At 38.1% G+C, this 23,892-nt stretch overlaps 1 long non-coding RNA gene across 1 annotated transcript in view; it reads right to left on the bottom strand.

The window, feature by feature from the left end:
• Positions 1–9,045: 9,045 nt before the first annotated feature.
• LOC117677347 (uncharacterized) overlaps positions 9,046–23,892 on the bottom strand; it is a 30,500-nt gene continuing 15,653 nt past the window's right edge. The window contains exons 2-4 of the long non-coding RNA XR_004594760.3: positions 23,361–23,601; positions 10,065–10,109; positions 9,046–9,095 (exon numbers count right to left, since the gene is read on the bottom strand). This is a non-coding gene — a long non-coding RNA (uncharacterized LOC117677347). The remainder of the gene's footprint in view (positions 9,096–10,064; positions 10,110–23,360; positions 23,602–23,892) is intronic.

The following is a 23,892-nucleotide window of genomic DNA, read 5'->3' as shown; positions in this document are numbered from 1 at the left end:
AGAGAATCCGAAGTTTTCTGCCTCGATTCACAGCAGAGCTGCTGCAGCCTGTTCTTTTAAGGTAGTTTGACATCTGGAAGGGAGAGGGCCGGGGGGGGACTATAAAAGGAGCACCAGCTCCGCTGTGAATGGAGGGAGAAAAGTCTCACCCTATAGGGCGGGGGTGGGTGGGTTCAGCAGCCAGAAGGGATGAGCGACCGGCCGAAAGGGATGAGTGGTGACTGGGCAAGCAGGTGAGCAGGCGGGCATCGGCAGGGCCAACCAGGGGTGGTTTTTACCAGTTCAGTGAACCGATTCATATCATCCCTACTGGTTTGCCCGAGCCGGTCTGAGCCGGTCAAATTTCACCCCTGATACATATGCTTTTCCCCTTATGCAACCCCATGAAATGAGTTGGGTTGAGAATATGTCACTGGTTCAAAGTAAGCCAGCCAGTTTACAGACTTAAGACAGAATTAGAAATATGTATAAACTGCCAATGGTACAGTACAGATAGTCCTCAACTTACAACCATTTATTTAGTGACAGTTCGAAGTTACAATGGTACTGAAAAAGTGACTTAAGACTGTTTTCCACACAATTTTTGCTGCAATCCCATAGTCATGTGATCAAAATTTGGATGCTTGGCAACTGGTTCATATTTATAATGGTTAGCAGTGTCCTGGGGTCACGTGATCACTGTTTACGACCTTCTGACAAGCAAAGTCAGTGGGGAAGCCAGATTCATTTAACAACCAGGTTACTACCTTAACAACTGCAGAGATTCCCTTAACATCTGTGGCAAGAAAAGTCATAAAATGGAGCAAAACTCACTTAACAACTGTCTCAGTTATTAGCAACAGAAATTTTGGATTCAATTGTGGTTGTAAGGCGAGGACTAACTGTATGTGATTCTCTGAACCCTTATCTTTGTAGAAGGAAGAGGGGATGGTACAGAGAATTGGTCATATTAGTTAGCGATATCGTAAAAAAATTATGACATCTTAGTTTCTGTAGCTGCTTAGTTGCTAAGTATTCAGCAGCACTAATGTGGCCTATTGAATTAATGGCTGTATTATTAACCATTTAGTACCTATGCATTTAAGTATCTAAGCAAAATTAACATAATGACTTGCGGGCAGTTATCGGTGATAAGTGTACTAAGTTTTCCTCCTGTATGCCAGAATGTCAGTCTCACCAGGTCAACCAGACAGGAAACATGACCAGATCAGCTAATTCTAGTTTACATTAAAGCTACTTTAACAAAATCTTGTAAGTCTAAAAGTACGGTTCTCCCACTGTCACCTTTATAGTTTGATAATTAAGGAAGGATCCCATCTGAGCCTCTTGTTTTTCCCACCATGCAGCTGTGGGCTATGATGCTGCTTCTTACCTAATCATTCCCTAGGCAGCATCTTTTTGTCCCATTTCCCAAGGTCATTCCCACAAACCATTACACAGAATTTGGCAGCATACAATGGCATCTTTTAGCTAATTAAATGATGAGCAACTGTGAAATTGCAAATGCAGGAACAATGGTGTGAGTGGTCCCTTTCAAATGGAAGTATTTCATTTATTTAATTTAGGACCTAATTACTGTAGCCTGAGTAGTCTCTTCCAGGCATTTATCTGACCTGATAAACCATTCTGTATATTCTTTGTGTTTTTGTCTGTTGTAATTTGAAATATGTAGCCTATTAAATTAAAACTTGTGGGTGTACAATGCAAGTTCTTCAGATGGCTCTTGCTAAGCTGCATTAGGAAAAAAAAACATTTGTTGGATTGTTTTTCTCAAGCAAGAAATCATCAACTTGTAGAATTATTCATTATAATCCTATTTGTGTTTATTAAGGATCACCAGATGCACTTCCAAACATATCTGAAATAATAGTTGAAATTCTCTTCAAAAGCCTGTGTCCTGAAGCCAAATCTCATAAACACAGTATTATTAGTATTGACCATTAATTTCTACTGCATCAATTGAATTCTGCAGCAGTTTAAGAGGTGTTATTAAGCTTTCCCTAGGCAAGATCTATAGGCAGATAATTGTGTCCAGATATATGCAATACCAATGCATAATTGGTATCGCATATATGATAAAATGCGAAATTATCGAAAGAAATTGAGAAGACTTAGTGAAGGATGGTTCCCTCTTCTTTTTAATCATTTAAACCAATTCAGAATCCCAGCAATTGGTGAGAGTATCATAACAGCATCTTCTACCCTTTCCCTTCAAAATCAATCCTTAGTTTCCCCTCAGGCTTCATTGCCATGGTGATATCAACAGTTGCTTTCTGGCAACATTGTTTTCAAGTATTCATTGCAAAGCTAGGTTGATCCTGGCTGCAGTAGCCACAAACTGTTCATTCAATTCTCACTTGTATGTATTCTACCAGGTAAGAATACTGGAGTATTAAAAATCAAGAAGTGAACAAAATACTGTTCTGAAGCCAGGGCTCAAAGTATGGAGAATTCATAACTTCTAGAAGGCTTGTGTAACTGATCTGAGATATTATCACATCATCTGACCCTGAAAATGCAGGAACAAATGATGCCACACTGAATGGTCATTATGTCAGTACTGTAGATCTGTACCATATAGGTTCCGTGTGCAAACCAGTGGTGGGTTGCCCCCAGTTCAGACTAGTTCACAAGAACCGGTAGTAAAACCGGCGGGAGGCACCATCCACCACCCCGAATGTCATCATAGACAATCTGCGGATTCGCGCACAATCCTGTTGCGAACCATTAGTAAAGGTACATAGAAGCCACCCCTGGTGCAAACACATGCCACTTAAAGTTACTTGGAAGGACGAAGATATGAAAGGCTTCTCTGACACTTTGAGGTTTTCAAAAGGGATATATGATGATCTGTATACCTGTGCAAACTTGATAATTGTGGAATTACATTACCTTTTTAATTAGGAACATCTATTTAGGCCATAAGAAAAGCTGAGTGTCAAAGAATTGAGGCCTTTGAACTATGGCACTGGAGAAGACTCCTCTGAGTCCCTTGGACTGCAATGTGATCAAACCGGTCAGTTCTAGAAGAGATCAACCCTGACTGCTCTTTAGAGGGCCAGGTCCTGAAGATGAAACTCAAATATTTTGGCCACCTAATGAGAAGGAAGGACTCACTGGAGAAGAGCCTAATGCTGGGAATGATTGAGGGCAAAAGAAGAAGGGGAGTGTGAGCTTAAATGTCGTGAGGTTAAATGGTATCTGGGGGATGGTAGAGGACAGGAAGGCCTGGAGGAAAGTTGTCCATGGAGTCGTGATGGGTCGGATACGACTTCGCAACTAACAACAACAATTTAGATTTTGTAATTTTATTACATTTTGTAATTCTATAAATTACAATGTACAATATAAATAGACTCTGAAAGAGCAAAGAGAAAATATCTGCTGCAAACTCCAGATAGGCATCAGGAAGGGTGTCCAGCCAGTAAATGCTCAGGTCCACTCAGTTACCCTGACCCCATCCCAAAGATTACAGGGTCATAAAAAGAGAAAAAAAGTGTCTGAATGTTCAGGAATCTGAAGATTTGCTTCCTCTTTAGGAAGACCTACTTAAAGACATTATTTCAGGAAATGTCAGGAGAAATACAGTTGTAAGCAGAATGCTGCATCATATGAGCTGAACTAGCAAAATGTTTTTTTCATCACTGATGTGTACTGATCTATTTTGAAAAGAGTAAGTTGTATAAAAGAGCAGATATCATTCAAAATCAATGTTAAAGAAAGACATTTGATTACTTTTGGATGTTATGATTAATCAGTCTATTTTTATCATTTTTTGGAAGCAAGCCAATTTCATTGCATAAGTTCATATCATGAGGCTATATGTTGAAGCAACCCTATAGTTTAGGGGATTACTGATATTCTGGGTTATGGTAAATAAAAGTATGAGAATAAAAACTTCCAAAATTGTCCTCAAAGACAAGGAAAGAACAGAGATCAATGTAGCCTTAAGGTGCTTCATGATCATTCCGCATACAATCAGACTGATACCATCAGTCAAAATTCATGTTGATGGTGTCCAAAAGAGGTGTCCAGAGCTATTAACATGCTACAGAAACAGCAGCAATAATTAAAAAAACTCATAATATCATATTCCCAAAGTATATCTCAGGAGGAAGACAAGATATTCTTCCAAAGACTAATTATTCATAGAACAAATTGTCTAATCTGTCAGTGAAGGGCTAAATGTAGAATTCAACATCCATTGCTTCAAAATAAATGTATGCTTATAAAGTAGATTTTTTAATTGGGTCCATTTTTGGGTGTGTTAATGCACTTGTGCATGCTGTTTAATTTAGAAACTGCGTTCTGAATAACCTCCAATCCCAAAATTTCCCATATCAGGTTCAAATAAATAGAGGAGTCTCTGGAACAGGTTAGAAAGGTACAAAATCAAGAGGAGAGAACAGTGGGAAATCTGAGAACATGAGCCAAGGTAGGTTTGTGCACATTTACTCTCCCAGTTTTGATTATATCAGTGTATTAAATTTTTAATTATTGATTTAATTTTTTTCTTAACGCCACTTGTCTTTCGGGATCTCAAACTGGCTCCCTCCTCACATACTACATCCATTCCTTGTTCAGTTATAATAGAGATATCAGTTCAGAGACATCCATCATTGCCAAATAGGAGACATTTCTAGTGGACATCAGAAAAAAGCCGTAGCTCCCTTTTTGCAGCCTACAGAACACTAGATCATGCCACTGAAATTTGGTGGTGAAATTGTTGATTTCCATAGCATGAGTTTCTACCCTTCTCCCCTTTACTCTAATTTACAGTATACAAAATGTCATTTGCATTTTTAATTCTTTTCAAATGTATTCCCCCAACAGAGAGACAAAAGTGTTCATATCATACAGTGACATCACTGCATCACCTAAAGGCCAGATGTGCAAATAAAGTATGCACTCTGATCTAGTTCCCAAATGTTATCTCCTCCTGGTGTTGAAACTTTGAAAAATATAGTAGTAAAATAAGTGGCTTCCATTCAGACATTCATTGGACCATATTTCTCCTTCACAAGATGAATTTTGCAAAATTAAGGAGCAACAATTAAGTACAGTGGCGGAAGATAATAAATTGGGTGTAGTATATGAAGAATTAAGTGCAATATATGAAGATAATAAAATAAACACAAATCGTACTCTTCTATCAAAATTGGATAATCTATAGGACCGTGATGGCGAACCTATGGCACGCGTGCCAGAAGTGGCACGCAAAGCCATTTTTTCAGGCATGTGAACTGTCGCCCAACTCACCTGCTCACAGCTGCTCGGTGTTCAGGCCTCAGTTATGCATGCGTGCAATTCAGGGGACCCAGCTGGTCTTTGGAGCTCTCCTGCGCATGTATGCATGTTTGCTGGTGTGCACAGACAGCGTTCACGCAAGTGCATTGTGCACACAAAAACCATGCACATGCGCAGATTGTGCAATTGCACATACAGCACACAGATGGTGTGCTTGCATGCGTAGCGAATGGGGAGCTGCTGCACATTAGCGTGGATGGCACGCGTGTGGTGAGTAAAAGATTCGCCACCACTTCTATAGGAGTTTATTTTTAATGACCATCTTCATTTCCATATTACAATTTTTATTCTCAAATAGAATTTATTTCAAATTTTCTTAGCACCTCATTTCAGTGGTAAGAAGTCTTCATTGCACAATAGCCCTGCTAGCTTTGCATTTATTTAAATCTTAGTGTTCTATGGTGGCAATTCAAAAAATCCTTTCCTATTTTTCATCTCTGAATGTTATCATTTAATATATTAAGCAGGGGTGCATTTGTGTGATAATCCTGAAATGTTTTTATTTTACCTAAAGAACTATGCTTATTATTGAGTATTAGGCGGTAGTAAGGTGTGCTTGATAATGGAAAATACTGCCTTGCGGTATAGTGGAGATATTTAAGAGGAGGCTGGATCTCGTAAACATGTTATAATGGCATCTGTACTTCAGGTCCTGCACTGCCTGGAAGACAGGATTATTGTATAGTCCTTCAGATTCTAAATTCTGTGATTAACACTTTCTACTATAAAATGATATACAGCAACATCACATAATCATACAGTCTGAGGGAATCATACAGGCCTCTCTTTTTCAGTGCACAATCCAACCTACACAAAAAGTTAATCCACACTATTTGTTTGTCTTGTTGCCAGAATGGCTGGCCACCATTTCTAGAGGATAAATATAGATGACTTTGATCTCTGTTATTAGAATAATTTAACTCTCGACCCCACTCACCTTCACAGTGACCTCTGCTCTGTTTTTTGCTCCATTTCCAAAATATATTTTTACTGTGATACATGTTGGCTCAAGCATTCCTATTTTATTCCAGAAAAAATATTCCAGATTATTTGGCTATTTTGAGAACTGAAGGTTAGAAGTCCCTTCTAACTTGAGTGACTGGAAAAACAGATGAAATGAGGGGTGGCCAGGTTTCTTTTAAAACAAACCAAAACAAACCAAAATGGAACCATGGGAATCTCAGGGGGAAAAAACTAATCTTTTTAAAAAAGACTTTTTTTGTTAGTATTCTATACATACAGGCAAGCTGTTCTATAGAAGAATAGGAATACAGAACAGAATCTCACATCCTTCAATGGCTAGGAACCCTGTTCCTATCAGAGACAACAACAAACCATCCTTAGCTTCTCTCTGACAATTTGCAGGGCCTTTCCAGGCAAGTCTATACTGAAGTATATTTTCAGGAGATGTCGTCAGGAATGAGTAACTCATAATTATTATGGTCTGCCAGCAGCCTGCAGAGCTGTCAGCAGAGTCAGACAGTGAGGAGACTGGGGAGTAACTGGAATCTAGGGAAGGCCCGGATGAGGGCTCTGCATCAGAGGCAGGGATGGGGCCAGGGCCATCTGGGAGTGATGCGTGGACTCTGGAGCCTCCAGAGTCAGACAGCAGAGAGGCAGAGGAACAGGAGGAGCCTGTTCCTAGTGTGCACATGGGTAGAGCTGCCAGAAGGCATGAACAAAAGGGATGACTCGGGAGTAAGGCCTGGAGATGATTGGCACCTCCCATAAGGCTTAAAAGAGGAGTAAAGGCACGTGGCACTTTGCAGGAAAGTGACGTTCTTAATTCTGTTCCCAGTCGGCATCTCTGTTTGATTCTGGAATCCGTGTGGCTTTGCCAAGTAGGTCTTTGGCAGAGTGTCAAGGGAGATAAAGGTTGGTGATTATCTCGAAGGACTTCTCCCGAAGGACTTTTTGTAACTAATTGGGACTCAACTGTGAATGAACGTAATTCATAGCTGTTGCAATAAAAGAGGTTTTTGGGACTACTCATGTGTTTTAATGACTCAGGAAGCCTAGATCACAACAATAATATCACAAGAATTATTAATATATCTGGTATCAAGGAGTTTTGAGTTGAGTTCGTTGAGTTTCAGCAGCATCAAAAAACAACAACAACTACTAATGCAATTCTTGGTTGTATAAACAGAAGCATAGAATAAAAATCATGTGAAGTATTAGTATTGCTTTATAAATCTTAGTAAGATTACACCTGGAATACTGCTTCCAGTTTTGGTCACCACATTACAAAAAAGATGTTGAGACTTTAGAAAAAGTTCAAAGAAGAGCAACTAAGATGATTAAAGGCCTGGAAACAAAAACATATGATGAATGGTTTCAGGATGTGGGTTTGGCTAGTCTAGAGAAAAGAAGGACTAGGGGTGAAATGATAGCAGTATTCCAGTATTTGAGGGGCTGCCACAGCTTATTTTCCAAAGCACTAGAAGACAAAAAAAGAAACATTGGATGGAAACTAATCAAGGAGAGAAGCAACCTGGAATTAAGGAGAAACTTCCTAACAAAGTGAGAACAATTAACTAGTGGAACAGCTTGCCTTCAGAAGTTATAGATGCTTCATCTACAACTTCTTTCTTTTTTTTAAAGAAAAGACTGGTCAGCCACCTGTCTGAAATGATATAAGGTTTCCTGCTTGAACAGAACTTGACCTCCAAAGTCCCTTCCAGCTCTATTCTGATTGGTGATTGGGAGTTACTCAAGGAAACCAAATGCGGTTTTGAACTGACACTTTCCAGATGGACATGGGAGGAGCTAAACTAAATAAAGGGAGTGAAAGTGTCTCAAATGCTGGAATGGAATATACAATATTTGGGGAAATTAACTAATATTCTTTCTGGGCATTGACTGCTATCCTAATTTCTCACTTATAAAGACTATATTTCTGTCACAAAGCAGAGATACTCAAAAGCTACCAGGTAGCAAAACAGTCTAGAATTTCAGTAAGACTCCTGTGGAGATAATCAATAATACAAGGGCCTCATAGAGATCACATTGATATACAAATTAATAATGCTTAAGAGCTTGTCTACGTAGAATTTTAAGCAGTTAATCAGCTTGGGTTGTTGGTATCAGAGCTTTTTTGAGCTCAGCTGTTTATTCTTTTCTCGCATTTTTGGAAATTAACTGTATGTAGCCTCAAAGGTCGTAATAATTTTATGTTTAAGAAAAAGATCCAAGAGCTTTTAAGCATGGGAAAAGTGGTGCTCAGTCCTTTGATCATCTGTTAGATCCCCACCCAAACTGCTTTTGTATGACTTTCTTTGATATTCAAATTACAAATAAATGTTATTTGAGCTTTAATGGAGGGTATTGGTGGACAAGAAAGGGTAAGGAGTAAACTCATCATTTCAATAGTCTAAACCATGCATTTCTTACACTTTCTGTGCCATTCATTCTGGACAAGTTCTAAATATATGTAATGTTGATTTCAACACAAGAACTCTAGGGGAAAAAGTAATTTCATTTCAGCATACTATGCAAATGCTCATTCCTCCATCTGCTCATCTGTATGTAAGTTACGTTGACTTCATTGAGACTTATTCTTAATGTAAATCAGGAATCGGGAGAAACTTATGCAACTGGAGGTTAATCTATTTTTGTGTGTGTGAAAAACTTGAAAAGCTGCAGCTTCCCTTATTGTCTTCCATAGGAAAAAAATCAGATTGTACAGTGTGAACTTTCGCTGAACAAGAAAGATATACTGACAATACCCACCTGTACATCTCTGCCCTTGGCAAATCAAGGGATAATGCTGATGTCCTATCTTGTGTCTGGAAGAAGGGAGCAATTGGATAGGGAACATCAGGCTTTGGCTCAAACCTGGCAAGATTGAATGGGTTTGGGGTTTTGGAACTTTCTGGACTCATGACTCCTCCTTCAGGAACAGATACCCATCGTGACTAGGAGGGCCTTTGTGCAACTTTACATTCTGGGCAGTTGTACTTGTTCCTTGATTGAGACGCTCTACTCTCATAATGCAGACCCTGATCACTTTTAAATTGACTATTGAAATGCATGCTACATGGGGCTGCCCTTGAAAAGTATCTGGAACCTTCAACTAATGCAGAATGCAACAACAGGGGCAGTTATGTGTGCCCCTAGTTCAGCGCATGTTATACTTTTGCTTACATTTTTTTCTCCCTCTAGTGAACCTTTAAAATCAATACCAAATCATCAACAAATGCCTTTAACTTATAAGTCTTTTTTGAATTCCCAGATCTTGTATCAAGCGTCTATTCAATGTCTCAAGAATCCAAATGATCAAAAGTGGAGACAGTAGAAATCATTGCCTTGTCCCTTTTTGAATCTCATGAGATTTTTTTTAGTTCTCCATTAGTAATTATTTGTTCTTTCTGAGAAGCATAAATCAATTTTACCCATTTAACAAAATTATCCCCAAGGTCTCATCCCTTCTTCTATATCTCATATAATCATTTATTGAATGTATATGAGTACATGATGGGGAAAAAATAGGCATCTTCCTTTATTTATTTATTATGAGTGCATGAAGGGGGAAAAATAGGCATCTTCCTTTATTTTAAGAGAGCAACAATCCTGTGAGGTAAGTTTGACTGAGAAATACTGAACTGCTTGAAATAACCAATGAGTTTCGCAACCGTACACTTCAATCTACATTTCTCAGACCCACACCCAATACAATATTTTAACCACTAATATATAATAGCTTCTGCATATATAGTATATGCATACACATCTGCATTAAAGTAGAAGAAACTCACCATTTTTGGGTGGATATTCCAGAATGCAAAGCTCAATTTAAGCACCTAAAGAATTAAAATATATTGCATGTCATAGATACATTCAGCAAGGTCTATGGCTCTTCATGCAGTTCTATTCGTTACATTAGACCACTGTAAAACATGTTAGACCATAAAAATGTTAGACTATTGTTATACAGGTCAATTTGTGAATGTCCTTTATGTTTTCCTATCTGTTTACTGATCAAGTTTGAATGTGGGAGTTCTCTCATCAGAGATTCCGGGTGAAAGTTGCTACCCCTCTATTTTCTCTTTTTTAGAAAGTGCAAAATGATCCTTTTCTTTCTGCAGTTTTTAGAGTTGTAAGAATGATACTGAATATCGCAGAAGAGCCATCAATGGTATGTAGCTAAGCCTAGATGCTGTTGAGTCTACAGCAGGCAGTCCTCCCTCTGGTATGTTTATGAGACTGTAAGCTTTCTGCGCAGGAAATAAAAATGGGAAACACAGTTAGTGCAAATCACCCAGCATGGATACCATTGATCCCCCTGGACAAAGGCATTGATCAACAGCGCTATTTGTTCTAACAATGTGTCAGACTGTATGTAGATTTGTTTTTCCAAAGTATATGCAGTAGCATAATGCTTTACAACAGAGGAATGAATTTTCCGCCATCATCACAGTATGAGCAGTAGGAAAGCTCTTGCTTCAAACAAAGGCAATTACTAATGGTAATTATATTCGTTCTTCTTCATACAACTTAAATTTCAATCATTTTGGCAGGGCTCGGTTCAGGATGTATTGTTAGGATACGACAGTCTCCCCAGGGTAAGAACTGAGCATCGTTTCTTTATTGACAAGCTGCTCCAATGCATTTTGCCAGAATTTCAATTGTCACAATATAAATGAAGATGATCGTGCAATATTTACTGCCTCACCCAGGACTGAAAGGCAACACTGCCTTTCAAAGACAAAGGTATATGCTTCTGGCTTGGACTGCAAAAATAAAAACTCTCTTCCACCAGATCACTTTAATGTTATGATGGCCAGTTCATCATGAAGCTGTTTGAGGTCGAATATGTGGGAATTCTGCTAAAGATATCCAAAACATGCTACAGATATCACAGCATAAATAATATTAAAAAATAACTGCTAACTTTCAGAACTTTGAAAGAGAACTGGACTAACGTAGTAACTGTTGCAAAATTCTAAATTCTGTAGTAGATATTGTGGGAGGAATGTACTTCTTTGTATACATGATGTTGGGGTCTTCTTTTACTTAAGTTTTATCATCTTCTCATGAACATTCTTTTGATGCTTGGGAACCAGCTTCGATAAATAGGACCTATTTTGACAGTCTGCCCCAGATGCTTAATGGATCCAATGTCAGTGTTTCAGAAAAACCTCTGCTCCAATTAAAAACTCTGAGGCAAGCATTTTCTCAAAGTTCCATTTATTAGAGTAGGTATACTGGCACATCTTGGGAAAACCCGAATCTGAGAGTTCTGGGTTTTCCCTCAGTAAATCAAAATCCCCAAAACCATTCCCTCACTCATCTGTCGATCACATGCTCCAATCACCATCTGTTCCATCTCGAGACAGCACTCTAACCATGCCTTCTTCAGATGCAGGCTTGTCCTGACCTTGACTGACTGGAAGAATGCTATTTTGTCTAAATTCAAAACCCTCAAATAAATCCCCCTCCTACTTTCCCGCACATGAGAAGGTGACAGCTTGGAAGCTTCTGGCCTAATATGGCTTCCAAAGCTGACATCCAATGTGGGCACTTGGGGAGATTCCCTTACCTTTGGCAGGTAATTGTATCCATTGTCTCATGTGCAATTGGCTGCCAAAAGAATCAATGTGATGGACACCATTGTTCTCAAAAATGTTTTTCCAGATGATCTATCTCAGTTAATGCCTTCATTTCTTCCAGGAATTAGAGCATTAGAAAGGTTGGCTGGAGCATTGCTGAAGGAAAACAAGAAGTAAATCTGATCAAGCATGGATGCAGACCTACATTCAAGTCTTCACCACCGCAATAAGGAGGTTAACAACAAAAACTGTGTGATTAATTTGTTCAATACTTCACATAAATTCATTCGGCTTAAATTCTGGGCGATCTGAGTTCTTAGTAGTGATTGGAGCCTTGTGATGTTATTGGGACTCTTTGGATCTGTGGCCTTTGAGAAAATGGATATGATGCTATCTAGTTGTTGTCTGCTGTTTTCTTTTAAAACCCTATATCCGTGATGGTGAACCTATGGCACGGGTGCCACAGGTGGCACACGGAGCCATATCTGTGGGCACGCGAGCATTGCCCTACTCAGTTTCAGCACACATATACATGCCAGCCAGCTAATTTTCGGGCCTTCCGGGCCCACCTGAAGTCAGGAAATGTTCTGTTTCTGGCCTCCGGAGGGCCTCCCAGGTGGGGGACGGAAGGCCGTTTTCTAGGCTTGCCAGGTGTCCACTATTTGAGCGGACAGTCCGCTTTTTTCACATTATGTTCACTATTTTTTTTCACAAAATAGTTGACATTTTTTTTATTCAAAAGCTTTATGATGAAATGGTACGTAATCTAAAGCTGTACAGTCTAAGAAAATAAGGATAGGAGAATCGCGTTTTGTCTTTTTTTTCATAAGTTAGAATGAGACAGAAAATACGATGAGCAGTTTTTTGGAATGAAAGTTTTATTTGCCTTACATAAAAAACATTTGCTTGAGAATGCTGTGCAAAAGTTCAAGAAAGAAGCCATCAACATGTATCAAAGAGCCATTGCGTACCTAGAAAAGTGGTATAATTTCACCGATTCTGTATATGAGACGCTAAGTTGTTTCAATCTAATTGATCGCAATAATCCTCCAACTTTAGAAGAAATGACGAACATCTTGTTATTATCACCATGGCAAGAAGAACTTCCACCCTCTCTTCAATGAAATTTCTGCCTTAGAAGAAGTTTATGTTCATCTGCAGGGCGATTCATCCCTTGATAAGTGGACGTACTTTTTCAAGAAAGAGCCAGCTCTGAGTTTACTGAAACTGTTCCAGTATTGTGCATCAATTCCGGTATCAAATGCAAACGTTGAATGAATTTTCAGCGTCATGGGAAATTTGTGGACTGACGAACGTAACCGACTGCTTGTACCATCAGTTCGAAGTGAACTTTGTATATTTTTTAATATTTCTCAATGTTGTACTGAAATTAAAGCATTATTCCTTAAACACAAAGAATTGATCAAAGCTGCGCAGTCAAATAAAAAATACACACGACAGCAAAGTAAAATGTAATTTAATATTTTACATATTATTATAATATATTTGATGTTTTGAATTTTAAGTAAAGTTTTGAAGTGATTATTTTAATACGTGTTAAAATGTTTGTAAGAAAATATATAATTTAATTGTAATTTTTTTTTTATTTTTTTACTACTTAACTCCTCCCCCGCTTGTCCGCTATTTTTTGGAAGCAGACCTGGCAACCCTACCGTTTTCGTCCTCCCCAGGCTCCACGAAAGTCTCTGGAGCCTGTGGAGGGTGGAAAACGGGCCTACCGGGCCCACCATGCCATTGCGTGCCAAAAGTGGGGGTAGCGCAGGGGGGTCACACGCGCATGTGCGGGGGGTGGCGCACATTGAATTATGGGTATGGGCACACGCATGCGCAATCCCCCTGCATGATCCCCACTTTTGGCACGCGATAGCAAAAAGGTTAGCCATCACTGCCCTATATGTTCTGGTGGTTGTAATGAGAAAGCAGAGAGGTGACCACTTTCTGGGAGACTGCCAATGCCTCCCTACTTACTGGAGGAATATTCTCAGCAGCCTTGAAGGTGACTGCTGTGAAGAGACCAGAATACCCATATCCTTCTTACTAGTACCTTTACTGATCCAGCTACCACCAGTCTCGTACCAATCTTATACCTTTACCACTGATAATGTTCTTGCCACTGAACAGTATTTTATGGGAGAAGGCACAATATTTAACTCTATTAAAATCCTTTGAATCTTGAGCCTCTCTCCAGATCTGTCAGCAATTCCCTTCAGCTTTGTGTCATCTGCAGATTTGCTGAGCATCCTTTCTATTCCCTTGTCTAAGTCATTTATAAAGTCACTGAAGAGCACTGGCTCAGGACAGAACCCTGAGGTGCCCTTTCGCATATCTCTCTCTCCATGTAGGCATAGATTGATTAAAGACCACCCACTGGGTATAGTTGTTCAAACAAAATTCAGTCCAATTCTTAGTGGCACCATCCATTCCACATTGTACTGAAGAAGGCTGTGGTCAACCTTATCAAAAGCACTATTGAAAATTGGATATACTATATCCATAACATTCTCTTGTTCCAATTTAGCCATTTTGATTTTTTTTTTAAAAAAAGTAATAAGATTAATCTGGCATGACCTATTTTAACAAGACCGTGCCGCCTTATAATAATCATCTTATTCATTTCTGAGTACTTGCTAACCCATTGCTCGGTTATGTTCTCTAAGTTTTCCTATATCAGGGTCTCCCACCTTTCCAGATTTGTGGACTGGTGGGGTGTGGACTGGAAGGGATGGTTCTGCACAAGCAGCGGATGAGCACATACATACATGCAGCTCCATTTGCACAAGTGGCGGCCATGCACATACGCCACTTGCACAAATGGAGTGGCATGTGTGTTTGCCTGCCTGCTGCAGGCATGTGCGCTCACTGGCCCGCTGTGCGCACAGGTGAAGCTGAATGCACACTCACCCACAGCTTCCGCTGGCCTGTTCTGAACAGGCTATAGCCTGAGGGTTGAGGATCCCAGTCCTAAATATGGTTAACAAAGTGATTGGCCTGCAATTTCCTGGGTCCACTCCCTTTTTTAAAATACTGGATGTAAAAGAATGTTAACACTCCTCAATCTTCTGGTATTTCCCTATACTCCAGGAATTCTCAAAGATTATACAGTAATCATTGTTCTGCAAACCCATCCACCAGTTCCTTTAGCAACCTGCAATGTAGATAATTCAACCCCAGAAACTTGAATTCATTCAAAGCACTAGGTCTTGACTCACCAATTATTTATTTGTTTATTTATTTATTTACATTTATTTCACGCTCATTTCACCACAAGGTGACTCTTTGGAACTGCATATCTCTCCTGCCCACTCTAATGCAGCTTCTGACAAGTTAGATCATCTTTCTTTCTTTCTTTCTTTCTTTCTTTCTTTCTTTCTTTCTTTCTTTCTTTCTTTCTTTCTTTCTTTCTTTCCCTTCCTTCCTTCCTTCCTTCCTTCCTTCCTTCCTTCCTTCCTTTTTTTATAAAAAGAGAAATGCAAAATAGGAAACAAGCAGTTTAGCCTTTTCCCTGTTCACTTTCTTGCCTTCTTCTCTAACCAGTGGACTGATCGTTTGCTCAATTTTCTTCTTCTTTCTTACACAAAGGAACATTTTTGTTGTTACTCTTGTTATTTTTGGCCTTCGTTGCAAATCTCAGTCCATTTTGAGCCTTAGCCTTCCTGACCCCTATCCTTACAGATTCAAGTTATTTTCTAATATTCTGTTTTTGTTCGTACGCCCCACTTCCATTTTTTTAAAAAAAATAAAATAAAGAAAAGGGAACACAGAATTAAAGCAGAGTCTGTTAATTGAAAGAAAATGAGAGAGAAAGGGAGAAAGATTTAACATATAGAAATTTAGTTCCTCCTGCTCTGTCAGGGCATAGAAAATAGTTTATGAATCTGAAGAATTTATAGATTTCATTAATGACTACAAGAATTAAATAGAGAGAGAATAAGAATGAGAGAGGTTTGTTATTGTCAAAGGTTCAAGTTAGTTTATAAAAGAATTATTAAAACCACCTATGGTGAGATTGCCTACTGACAACTGGAGAGAATACCCTGAATCACTTTTTCGTCTCTGTGTGTCTCTGTGAGTAATGTTTAAAGCCTTGACATACCCTTTGTGAATATGCAGAGATTCATCCTTATAAGCTGGAGAGCATTAAACTATTGTCAAAGACTTAATGTAGATGATAAAATGCCCATGCCTGAAGTAGAAAAAATACTTATCATTTGCTCTCCACACAATTTTTTTTTATAAAGAGGATAATATGAATAAAACTATTTCAATCTGAAATGATAAGGGCCTTTTTTAAGGTTAATGCATAGTTGTAGACAGCCCTTGCACTTCTGTTTTGTAAAATAGGGCAGAAGTAGATTTTACTACCATGCTAAAATTGCAGCAACAGTACCAAGCCACAAAGGGACTTTGCAGAGACAAGGTGAAGATCTTAATAAAGGACCAAGAAGATTATGGGGAATTACTTCAGTGCACAATTCAGTCCATGGCTGTTTGACAGATAAGAAGGTTCCAAGATGAGATTGATGATTTTGGAAGGTGACTTCCTATTGGCAGTGAGAACATTTTTACAATTTTTTTTCCATTGGTCTGGAAAAGTCATCCAAATTCTTCAGATTTATTTTGGGAAGAAATTAACTAGAGGGCGTCTGAATTAATTTAATAACAGTTTGGATAAAGTCTTTGATCTTTGCAAGAAACCAGTGTCTGCCAAGCATTTGTAGGGGTTCTATCTGGGAAACCAGCATCACTTAACTAAAAACCACCTTGTGATAGTATCATATCATATCTCTGTGCATATACAATTCTAATACATATATATTACATGTATATATACTACATGCACATATATACAGAAAAACACTTAATACACACACACACACATACACATGTCAGGGGTGAAATCTAGCAGGTTCTGATAGGTTCTGAAGAACCGGTAGCGGAAATTTTGAGCAGTTCGGAGAACCAGCAGCAGAAATTTTGAGTAGTTTGGAAAACCAGCAAATACCACCTCTGGCTGGCCACAGAGTGGGATGGGAATGGAGATTTTGCAATATTCTTCTCCCAGGAATGGGGAGGGAATGGGGATTTTGGAGTATCCTTCCCCTGGAGTGGGGAATTTGCAATATCCTTTCCCCAGGAGTGGGGAAAGATTTTGCAATATCCTTTCTCCAGGAGTGGGGTGGGAATGGAGATTTTGCTGTATCCTTCCCCTAGGAGTGGGGAGGGAATGGGGATTTTGGAGTGGAGTAGGAATGGAGATTTTGTAGTATCCTTCCCCTGCCACACCCACCAAGCCACACCCACCAAGCCACGCCCACAGAACCGGTAGTAAAAAAGTTTGGATTTCACCACTGATATACGTGCATTACATGTATATATACTACATGCAGGCAATAGCCATAATAAAGAAAAAAGGGACTGTTCACATTGATCTGATACATATGTTGTTTGTTCATATTCTTTTTTTGATAAATGGGTAATCCATCTTTCCTTCTTGTCCTCCTTTGTTTTTGTTTTTAAATAAGGTTAGCCAGCCTCCCTCACATGCAAATTCATGAGATTGTTGCAAATCAGCTTGACAACTTGACATAAATTATACTTACCATTAATTTAATTATAAAACCTGGAGCATACAATATTTAACATTTATGATCTATGATACACATATTTCAGCAGCGCTAAGAGAGAGTCTATTAAATGCTTGGCCACCTTCAATAAGTGTTATTATCAATTATATCCTTAATAATTATGATCTGTCGTATAATTATGTTCTATGAGTGAGTACAATGCAGAGTTGAGGGGTTATGTTTCTGTGTCATTAATTTTAAACTTGAGCAAATGAGAACATGTATGGGAAATTGCCCTTTGATTCGGCCTTTCCCTTTAAATGATTAATTTGAAAAGATTAGGAGAGATGGTGGGAAGGGTCTATCGGATAGTGCTAAAGACTAGAGTCATCAGTCTGGTTTAGCCTCTAGCTATGAAAAAAAAAATCATAAGAATTACTATATGCTGCAGATATTGGAACTGACCTTTCTGCATTAAATCAATGTGAAGTCTATTTATTTAAAATTTTATGACACTCCCTATTTAGATTCTTTTTCTTCTGGTAGCATATGGTTATTCTGCTAAGAAAAAAAAAACAGTTTGTTCTAATGGTTAAGGTGCTGGCCTAGCAATCAGAAGACCGAGAGTTCGAGTTTTCCCAGAATTCCCCTGCCACCACATTTACTGTGACAAATACAATGCTTCCATCTGGAATGTTAGCACCTCTTTACAGTGGTGGGATTCAAATTTTTTTACTACTGGTTCATGTGGGCATGGCTTGGTGGGTGTGGCAGGGGAAGGATACTGTAAATTCTCCATTCCCGCCTCACTCCAGGGGAAGGTTACTGCAAAATCCCCATTTCCTCCTGATCAGCTGGGACTTGGGAGGCAGAGAATAGATGGGGGTGGGACCAGTCAGAGGTGGTATTTATCGGTTCTCCGAACTACTCAAAATTTCTGCTACTGGTTCCCAGAACTGGTCAGAACCTGCTGAATACCACCTCTGACCTCTTATTATCTACTAATTACAATTTTATTTGAGTATACTCTTTTTTACTATTAGATTTACCTGAATTTATTTCTTGACAAAGTAATATCCAGGGCCAAAACTACAGATAAAATTAAGGCATTTGATCTGACGTACATTTTCTCCAAGAAACCTCTGTGTTGCCAAAACTCTCCCCACTGCTTCTCTAGGCGCACATTCCATCACACTTCTGCTCTACTGTACTTCATCCATTATTTTTTTTTTTTGCTCTATTTTGCTTTAAATCTCCAAAAACCATCTGGCCATTTCTGACCATCCTTGATCATTCTTTAGATTGACTTTGTTTGAAGCCCATGAAAGACTAGGTAGAATGTCTCTCAGTAAAAATATTATGCAGGAACACTGGTATTATTAGTAGCTCAATTATTTTGATCCCAGAGTGCATGACAACATAGTTATTTCAATTCCTGTTTAATGACATTACCAAACCTGAACGTACTATACTGAACATTTAAAATAATCACATTTCCCTGAGTTGAAACCAAAACTGTAAGGAAGAAAGCCATTAAATGCTTGGATACTTCCAATAAATTCTATTATCAGTTATAACTAGTGATTATTATTTGTCAAGATCTGTGAAGAAAGGACCTTCATGCTATTAATATGCATGTGCATATTAAAATACATTAAAAAGTAGCAATAAATGTGGTTATTTTTTAAATATTTAACATTCCCATTAAAAAACAATGAATAAATATGACTGGCATTGTACTCTGCAAAAATACTGAAAAATATTTTGAAATCAAAAAGACATCCACAAGGAATAAAGTATTTTATAAATACTAGGCCATATCTTTTGATATTTTGTCTTTTTACAAAGTCTGAAACTGATCACAAGGTAATTCTCCAGTGTGAGAAAGGTTCCCCCCCCACATCAGCTTAAAAAGTTACCTTATAAAGTTTTCTAATGGAAAGAACCAAGTAGCCCAAGCATTTTTGTACACATAATAAAGTTTATTTTAAAAATGTCTGTGGTACTCTATTTTCTCCACTATATCAATATCTAGTTTGCTGGACGGTAATAGCATTTGTTTAGCCTTGTTTTGGAATTTCATAATACAGAAGTCCAAAGTAATAGCTAAATTAGATTATATCCTTTGTTAAAGCCACCTTTGGTGGCATTGTGTCTCTCTCTAGCAATTGGAGGACAGACTTCTAGAAAATAACTTTTGAAAATAAAATGTTTTAAGGTCTAGATGCATTTTTATGACTATTTAGAAATTCAGCCACATACCTGAAAGGCTGATAAGACATAGAGCAAAGATCCCCTGTAAAGTTTTGTCACTATCGTACACTCACAAACACATACTACCAAAACCAACAAACAAAAATTGATTTCAGTTCTATTACTTAACTTTTTTCTTAGCCTGTAGACTGAAGGATTTGGTGCTATTTTTCTCTCTGTGTGGTGCATCCCACCACACAGAGTTGGCGTGCTTGCAGAGAGGGTTACAACATCTATTTTTAATAATGTGCCTCCACTACTGTGAGAGCATCCAGTGAGTTTGTGGCTGCATTTCACTGATGTTGTAAACAGAGAAATTACTAAATATGATATACTCCATGTGTCTATCTGTGGGGTGGAGCACCATGCAGAGACAAAAATAAGACCTAAACAGCATTGCAAAGCCATTTCCAAATGTCTGAAAACTTCAAAGGTACGTTCAGTTCCTACTCCCTTTCTTGCTGAAGTTCCAGTTATATGTTTATCAACGTAGTGTATGATCTTCCCACTTGAATTAATTATGCTTAGTCCTCTGACATGCTACATTTACATATTTCTAATTTTAGGACATTAGCTCTCAGAACAAAACAAAAATAGTCAAAAGGAACTTGCATAGAATGCCTGGTGTGTGTCCACAGAGAAATGGGAAAGGATTCCCCCTCCTGCATGTAGATTGATTCTACATGTTTCAGGCAAAACAACTACATGCCAAGTTTCTAGTGGTATCAGTTAAATAATCTTGCATACTGCAGAAATCAACCTTTAGGCTTCAAATGTAAAAAATAAAAAATAAAAAAAAAATCTTCGGAGTATCTATCCACAAGCTCAAATATTTTGATAATTAATCACCAAGTTTTGTCCTTTGTTGGCTTGCTTTTGTTTTCCTTCAAACTCTGTTAACTTTCTTATTGCCTTCATGTCTGCGGAGTGGGGGGTGATGGAATGTAATTTATGGGGATATTTCTCTACTTTGAAATTGGTTCTACAGAAGCAGTCAGCATTTCTTCTATTATTTATTATCATTATATTTATCTTTGCAGGAAGTCTCAAAGATAGTTTAGACTGACTGGCTGATAGCGGCCAGTGAGTTTCATAACTGAGTTGGAATTTAAATGTGGATGTCCCTAATCTGGTTTAATGCTCTATTACTACAAAACATTCGTACTTATATCCTATATTCTAATGGCCACTAACAACTTTTGTACCCTGAGAGCACTCCTGGAAAGTGATGGGCAATTTTTTTTTGAGGCTTCGCAGCAGTACATAATAAATCTTAGCTCTCCATATCTTTATATTATCCAGGTTTGGATAATATAGGTTTGATTTAGCAGAAGTGTCTCAGTATATCACTTGATTAAATTATATTAAATTATATTGATTAAATTATATTAAATTATATTAAATTATATTGTCCATAATAATATATATATATATATATATTATTATTATGGACAAGAATGCAACTTAAAATATAATAGATTATTTGCCTTCTGCAGCCCATAGAAATTTTTTTTTTTAATTTTATTTATTTTATTTTTATATGCCACCCTTCTCCGGAGACTCAGGGCGGCTTACAATGCGTTAAGCAATAGCCTTCATACTTTTGTATATTTTATACAAATTCAGCTTATTGCCCCCACAAACCAGGTCCTCATTTTACCCACCTTAGAAAGGATAGAAGGTTGAGTCGACCTTGAGCCTGGTGAGAATTGAACTTGCAGTAATTGCAGGCAGCTGGATGTTAAATGCTGCCTTAGTAGGAGGCATTAGCCTCCTACGCCACTCAGGCTGCCTATTAAATTAAAGCTTTTATATGGGTCTCCCTTTAAGAATTTAGGCTCTGGAGACAAAATCGATTCTACTTTAACTGAATCCATCTGAATTTCTTTTGGGGAAATATACTAATCCCATAGTTCAAAACAGGCATATTAAAGGTATATTTATTTAGCTTACCTTCAAACTGTAATTAAGGCATTGAAAAACTGCTCAAAGTTTATTGGTGTGGAGGTAGCATTCTCAGAGTAAATCAAAAAATTGTCTAGAGATACATAATTCAAAACTGCTTTAAAAATCATGGAAAATATGATTCACAAATCTTTGGAACACTAACAATGTCAATCCCTCAAAAGACCATTACTATACATGCAAACTTTCTATAACAAGAATCAAAGGCAGTTAAATATTCATGATCCTCTTTCATGAAAATCAGATTGTAAATCCTTGTGAGATCCAACGTGATAAAAACGAATACTCTCTATGGCCATTCGGAGAGTTTAGGAATGAGAAAAGGCTGGAGAACTGGTACAGGAGCGAGGATGGACAAAAGCTTTCTCTACACTTTCATTCACAAATTCCTTTAGATTGATTATTTCTGCCTTTGACATTGGATAGAGGCAATTTGAGGTGCAATATAAGCTCTGAGAATAAAACTGATAGTACACTTGCAGAATCAATGAAGCAGTATCTTTCCTTCTCCCTTCCAAGCACATTGGGATAGACTACCAATATATAATTGAAGGCAATAAGAAACTTGAAGTAGCACAGGGATGAACCATGATGGAGGTTTGAGATGCTGCAGACTATAAGCTTTTCTTCCCAGATATGCAAGAGTGAAGGTGAGTTGTGGAAGTTCATTGTGCTTAATGATGAATTCTAAATATAAGAATGGACCATAAGTAATAGGGACCAAGTTGAGTAGGCAGACCACTACATTCTGCAGTAGCTTTTGTGCCATCATATACTAAAGTTAGTAATTGCACTTCATAAACAATATAGATCTGTAGAATAAAAGGAATGGCCAAACCATTAGTAACTTCACATAGTTTCTGGTTGTTCTTGACTCAGAGTTCTTAGACGTTGTATTATATTGGTGCTAGAGATGCAGAGAGTCTAGTAAACCTTCTGTAAATTGTCATAAATACATTCTTCTAAATAAGCCATTTTTTTGTCCAGTTAGTAGTGTTTAGTGAGGTCCTGGAATCCATTTTTATTTTCAAATGAGAAATCTCTTTATAAACTACTCAAAGCAGCTAAAATCTTATTTCCTTTGTCACATTCTTTTGCCAGTTTTAAAAAGAAAAGGCAATCTATATATGCATCTATAAATTGTTTTTAAACAACTTTTTTTAGGAGATAACAAAGTCCTATTAGCTGGGTTTAACATCAGAAATCTGTAATGAGACCATGAATGCACAGATGGTATATGGTGGCTTCAGCTACTACTGACATAGACTCTCCAATATTCCTTCCATGAGCCCTGTTACACTCACCCCAATTCTTGAGGAGATCCCCTTAGGTATAATGTCACTAAACCATTTTGCCACTGATTTATCAGAGTGGAGGTTAAATTGGAGAGGAGGCATGCATTAAAGGCTAAGTGCTTTTCCTAGAATAAGCCCCATAAGTTTACTAAGAATTTAAATGCTTACAGTGTTTTTTCACAATTTTTTATTTTTATTCAAAACATTAAAATACAAAAAATACAGAAACAAAACACAACTAAACAAGACTACACAAAAAGAGCACATAAAAAAAACCATATACATAAACGCCCCCCCCCTTTAGTTGAATACTGATAAATATACTTCAAAGATAATAATTCATCCCCCCTTGCAAAGCAGGTACACGAAACAACAGACAGCTATAAGGAAAAGAGTAGACTCACCCTCTGACTGCTCCCCACTGAGAAGTGCTATCTTTTAGGTCCTCTTCTCAGTCATCCAAGAGTCATCTTGAGTCATTCAAAGTAGCTCCCATTCAAATCTGGGAAGTGTGCTACCAAAACAGCCAGCTTTGGTGGCAAAACCAACTGTCTCTCAGCAAGGAGAAAAAAGTCCTGCTGAGTCAGGATACCATATTGGGAAAACTCCAATCCTTGCAATGTTTTCTATCGTGAAATCAGAAATCTGGGAGAAAAGTTTATCAAAAAAGGATGAAGAGGTTAATCTCAACCTTTATCAATTTGGGGATTCACTTCTCCTTTAACTTAGGATCTCCCACAACCATATATCCTAAAACAGTGGCCCCCAACTTTTTGGGCACCAGAGACTGGTTCCATGGAGAAAGGTTTTTCCGCGGACTGGAGGGGACATGGTTTTGCATGCTGCCTGCATCCCATTGATGGGGCTTTGCTTGTTTGCGTGGCCTGGTTGCTGGCACACTGCGGACTGGTGTCAGTCCACAGACCAGGGGTTGGG

This window comes from Pantherophis guttatus, chromosome 3 (assembly GCF_059756535.1).
Source record: "Pantherophis guttatus breed Tessera chromosome 3, ASM5975653v1, whole genome shotgun sequence".
In the NCBI taxonomy this organism is placed as follows: domain Eukaryota; kingdom Metazoa; phylum Chordata; class Lepidosauria; order Squamata; family Colubridae; genus Pantherophis; species Pantherophis guttatus.
Note: the sequence above shows the minus strand (reverse complement) of the source record. Positions and strands in the feature narration are given on the sequence as shown.